Source organism: Zea mays, chromosome 1 (genome assembly GCF_902167145.1).
Source record: "Zea mays cultivar B73 chromosome 1, Zm-B73-REFERENCE-NAM-5.0, whole genome shotgun sequence".
NCBI classification, from domain to species: domain Eukaryota; kingdom Viridiplantae; phylum Streptophyta; class Magnoliopsida; order Poales; family Poaceae; genus Zea; species Zea mays.
The window spans coordinates 186,811,192-186,816,985 of NC_050096.1; positions in this window are offsets into that span (position 1 = coordinate 186,811,192).

A 5,794-nucleotide genomic window follows, 5' to 3' on the forward strand; every position below is an offset into this window, starting at 1 on the left:
GTGATGACCACATCAAGACCTTTGGAGATGCTTCACATAGACCTCTTCGGACCCGTCGCCTATCTAAGCATAGGAGGAAGTAAGTATGGACTAGTTATTGTTGATGACTTTTCCCGCTTCACTTGGGTATTCTTTTTGCAGGATAAAACTGAAACCCAAGGGACCCTCAAGCGCTTCCTAAGGAGAGCTCAAAACGAGTTTGAGCTCAAAGTGAAGAAGATAAGGAGCGACAATGGGTCCGAGTTCAAGAACCTTCAAGTGGAGGAGTTCCTTGAGGAGGAGGGGATCAAGCACGAGTTCTCCGCTCTCTACACACCACAACAAAATGGTGTGGTAGAGAGGAAGAACAGGACGCTTATAGACATGGCGAGGACGATGCTTGGAGAGTTCAAGACCCCCGAGCGTTTTTGGTCGGAAGCCGTGAACATGGCTTGCCACGCCATTAACAGGGTCTACCTTCATCGCCTCCTCAAGAAGACGTCGTACGAGCTACTAACCGGTAACAAACCCAATGTTTCGTATTTTCGAGTTTTTGGGAGTAAATGCTACATTCTATTGAAGAAGGGTAGGAATTCCAAATTTGCTCCCAAAGCTGTAGAAGGGTTTTTGTTAGGTTATGACTCAAATACAAAGGCGTATAGAGTCTTCAACAAATCATCGGGTTTGGTTGAAGTCTCTAGCGACGTTGTATTTGATGAGACTAATGGCTCTCCAAGAGAGCAAGTTGTTGATTTTGATGATGTAGATGAAGAAGAAGTTCCAACGACCGCAATACGCACCATGGCGATTGGAGATGTGCGACCACAGGAATGAGATGAGCAAGATCAACCCTCTTCCTCAACAATGGTGCATCCCCCAACTCAAGATGATGAGCAGGAAGCGTGTGATCAAGGGGAGCACAAGATGATCATGTAATGGAGGAAGAAGCACAACCGGCACCTCCAACCCAAGTTCGAGCAATGATTCAAAGGGATCATCCCGTCGACCAAATTTTGGGGGATATTAGCAAGGGAGTAACTACTCGATCTCGATTAGTTAATTTTTGTGAGCATTACTCCTTTGTCTCTTCTATTGAGCCTTTCAGGGTAGAAGAGGCCTTGCTAGATCCGGACTGGGTGTTGGCCATGCAGGAGGAGCTCAACAACTTCAAAAGGAATGAAGTTTGGACACTGGTGCCTCATCCCAAGCAAAATGTTGTGGGAACCAAGTGGGTGTTCCGCAACAAACAAGACGAACACGGAGTGGTGACGAGGAACAAGGCTCGACTTGTGGCAAAAGGTTATGCCCAAGTCGCAGGTTTGGACTTTGAGGAGACTTTTGCTCCTGTGGCTAGGCTAGAGTCCATTCGTATTTTGTTAGCATATGCCACTCACCATTCTTTCAGGTTGTTCCAAATGGATGTGAAGAGCGCTTTCCTCAACGGGCCAATTAAGGAGGAGGTGTACGTGGAGCAACCCCCTGGCTTCGAGGATGAACGGTACCCCGACCACGTGTGTAAGCTCTCTAAGGCGCTCTTTGGACTTAAGCAAGCCCCAAGAGCATGGTATGAATGCCTTAGAGACTTTTTAATTGCTAATGCTTTCAAGGTTGGGAAAGCCGATCCAACTCTTTTTACTAAGACTTGTGATGGTGATCTTTTTGTGTGCCAAATTTATGTCGATGACATAATATTTGGTTCTACTAACCAAAAGTCTTGTGAAGAGTTTAGCAGGGTGATGACTCAGAAATTCGAGATGTCAATGATGGGCGAGTTAAGCTACTTCCTTGGGTTCCAAGTGAAGCAACTCAAGGATGGGACCTTCATCTCTCAAACCAAGTACACGCAAGACTTGATCAAGCGGTTTGGGATGAAGGACGCCAAGCCCGCAAAGACTCCAATGGGAACTGACGGACACACCGACCTCAACAAAGGAGGTAAGTCTGTTGATCAAAAGGCATACCGGTCTATGATAGGGTCTTTACTTTATTTATGTGCAAGTAGACCGGATATTATGCTTAGCGTATGCATGTGTGCTAGATTTCAATCCGATCCAAGGGATTGTCACTTAGTGGCGATGAAGCGAATTTTAGATATTTAGTCGCTACACCTTGTTTCGGGATCTGGTATCAAAAGGGGTCTACCTTTGACTTGATTGGATATTCAGACTCCGACTATGCTGGATGTAAGGTCGATAGGAAGAGTACATCGGGGACATGCCAATTCTTAGGAAGGTCCCTGGTGTCATGGAGTTCTAAGAAACAAACCTCTGTTGCCCTATCCACCGCTGAGGCCGAGTACGTTGCCGCAGGACAGTGTTGCGCGCAACTACTCTGGATGAGGCAAACCCTCAGGGACTTTGGCTACAATCTGAGCAAAGTCCCACTCCTATGTGATAATGAGAGTGCTATCCGCATGGCGGATAATCCTGTTGAACACAGCCGCACAAAGCACATAGACATCCGGCATCACTTTTTGAGAGACCACCAGCAAAAGGGAGATATCGAGGTGTTTCATGTTAGCTCCGAGAACCAGCTAGCCGATATCTTTACCAAGCCTTTAGATGAGCAGACCTTTTGCAAGTTGCGTAGTGAGCTAAATGTCTTAGATTCGTGGAACTTGGATTGATTTATAGCATACATGTTTTTATGCCTTGATCATGTTCCTTAAGCATATTGTTGTTTATTTATGGTGCTCAAGTTGTACAAACACTCCCCGGACCTTACAAGTCCATTTGCAAGTGATGCACAAATTTAGGGGAGTTGTGCTACAACTTGACCCCTTGAGACTAATTGTGTGCTTGAGTTTGCCTAATTTAGTCCCAAAGGTGGTTTGAAAGGGAAAAGGTGGACTTGGACCATGCAAGACTTCCACTGCACTCCGATGAGAGGGTAACTTATTCCAAGTTCATCTTTATGACCTTATTGCCTTTGTACTCTTATTTGAAGATTTTGATGAGGCAATGGGGTTTAAGGGCCAAGATTGATCCCGTTTTGGTGCTTGATGCCAAAGGGAGAGAAAATAAAGGCCAAAGCAATAAATGGATCAGCTACCACTTGAGAAATTTTGAAAATAGTAGAATAGAGCTTTTGGTTTGTCAAAACTCTTCAATTGTCTCTTTTGTCAAAAGTTGGCCTCTTGTGGGGAGAATGGTTGATTATGGGAAAAGGGGGAGTTTTTAATCCTTGATCAATTTCTTTTGGAATACTTCTCTTTATGTCTCTACAAGTGATTTTGACTTAGAGATAGGAAATTGAGTTTGATTTTCAAAAACAAACCAAGTGGTGGCAAAGAGTGATCCATATATGCCAAATATGAATCAAAACTATATTGAATTTTCATTTGCATTGATATTGCACTTGTTTTAGTTGCTTTATGTTGCGTTGGCATAAATCACCAAAAAGGGGGAGATTGAAAGGGAAATGTGCTCTTGGGCCATTTCTAAGTATTTTGGTGATTGAGTGCCAACGCAAGTGCTTTTGTGTTGATCTATGCAATGTGGTGGACAAAGTGCAAATCATGTCAAAAGGTATGTTTCTCAGACTTAGTACATTGTTTTAGAGACTAATGTATTGTGTCTAAGTGCTGGAAACAGGAGAAATCAAATTGGAGAGAGATAGCTTTGTTTCAGCCAAAGCCAGCTCAGTCTGGGTGCACCGGACTGTCCGGTGGTGCACCGGACAGTGTCCGGTGCGCCAGGCTGGCTCTTGCGAACTCGCTGCTCTCGGGAATTCAATCGGCGGCATACAACTATAATTTATCGGACTGTCCGGTGTGCACCGGACTGTCCGGTGGGCCAACGGTCAGCCGGGCCAACGGTCGGCTGCGCGATCTGCACGAGACACATGGCCGAGCCAACGGTCGGGAGGGGGCACCGGACTGTCCGGTGCGCCAACGGCTCCCAGGCGCCAACGGTCGGCTACGCCACAGAAGGAAAGAAATCCGCACCGGACAGTGTCCGGTGTGCACCGGATTGTCCGGTGCGCCAGGCGACAGAAGGCAAGAATTGCCTTCCCGGAATGCACTCAACGGCTCCTAGCTGCCTTGGGGCTATAAAAGGGACCCCTAGGCGCATGGAGGAGGAAACCAAGCATTCCTTGAGCACTCTTGATCACTCACACTTCATTCTTGCGCACTTGTTCGACATTCTAGTGATTTGAGCTCTGTTCTAGTGTGCTAGTCTTTTGAGCTTAAGTCTGGGTCTTGTGTGTGCGTATTTGGTGTGATCTTTGTGTCTTGTGTGAGTTGCTAATCCCTCCCTTACTCTGTGCTTCTTTGTGAACATCTTTGTAAGGGCGAGAGGCTCCAAGTTATGGAGATTCCTCGCGGACGGGATTAAGAAAAGCAAAGCAAAACACCGTGGTATTCAAGTAGGTCTTTGGACCGCTTGAGAGGGGTTGATTGCAACCCTCGTCCGTTGGGACGCCACAACGTGGAGTAGGCAAGCGTTGGTCTTGGCCGAACCACGGGATAACCACCGTGCCATCTCTGTGATTGATATCTTTGTGGTTATTGTGTTTTGTTGAGACTCCTCTCTAGCCACTTGGCGCTTATTGTGCTAACACTTAACCAAGTTTTGTGGCCTAAGTTTCAAGTTTTATAGGATCACCTATTCACCCCCCCTTTAGGTGCTCTCAGTTTCCCCTTTACGCCTGCCTCCCTCTCTTTTGCCCCCCTTCGTGCTCCGTCTCGCGTCGACCCATCAGGGCTGGGACACGCGGCGACGATTTACTCGTCGGTCCAGGGACCCCCGGGGTCGAAACGCCGACATCTAGCATTTGTGAAGCATCCATTTTAGGAGTGAAAACGGGCGGATACGGACGGATAGTAGCTCATCCTGTATCCTACCTTAATGTATTTAAAACGGATTCGGGATCGGATACAGATAGTTAGAAACGGGACGGATACAGATACAGGGACCGGATATTTATCCGGACGGATAAGTGACAGATACGGATATTATTTGGTCGGATATCGGATACTGGTCGAATAATGCATTAGTTGGTTATCATAAAATATTCTTGTTCGACCACGAAATTGCAAGTAACTTATCAAGACTAATAAACATTTTATAAGAAGATAATCTCAAGTTCCCACATAAAAATGGTAAAGTGAAGTATTGATTATGTTGAAACTTGGATACTTAGAGTGATTTCATGTGTAACTCACGCAATAAGTGGAAATAAAATAGAAGAAACGTCTACATAAAATCATCAAAATATAATTAAATTCATAAAATACACTAGTTTCGATCCAAAATTGCAAAAATGATAATTGAAGTATTGATTATGTTGAAACTTTGATACATGAAGTGATTTCACGTGTAACTCATGCAATAAGTAGGAGTGGAATGGAAGAAACACTAGCATCTTGTGGATTTTATAGTCCAAATGTTTTTGAGAACTATATGTGGATATGTGTTGTGTCTCCGTAAAAAATTATGAATTGTTTGGCCTATTTGTGTGTTATTATTATTTTCTATAGAAAATCATCAAAATGCACTTAACTTCATAAAATATTATAGTTTCACTCAAAAAATGCAAATAAGTTACAAAAACTAATCAATATTCTATACGAAGATAACTCAAGTCCTCACATGAAAATTATAAAGTACTGATTATGTTGAAACTTTGGATACTTGGAGTGGTTTCACATGTAGCTCATACAAATAAGTTAAAGTGAAATAGAAGAAACACGTGATTCTTATAGATCATATGATCCAAAAAAAATTATGGTTATATATGAACATATATTGTGCATTCGTAAAAATTTTAAAAAAAATTTGAGGCTATTTGGTGTATTATTAATTTCTTGTTG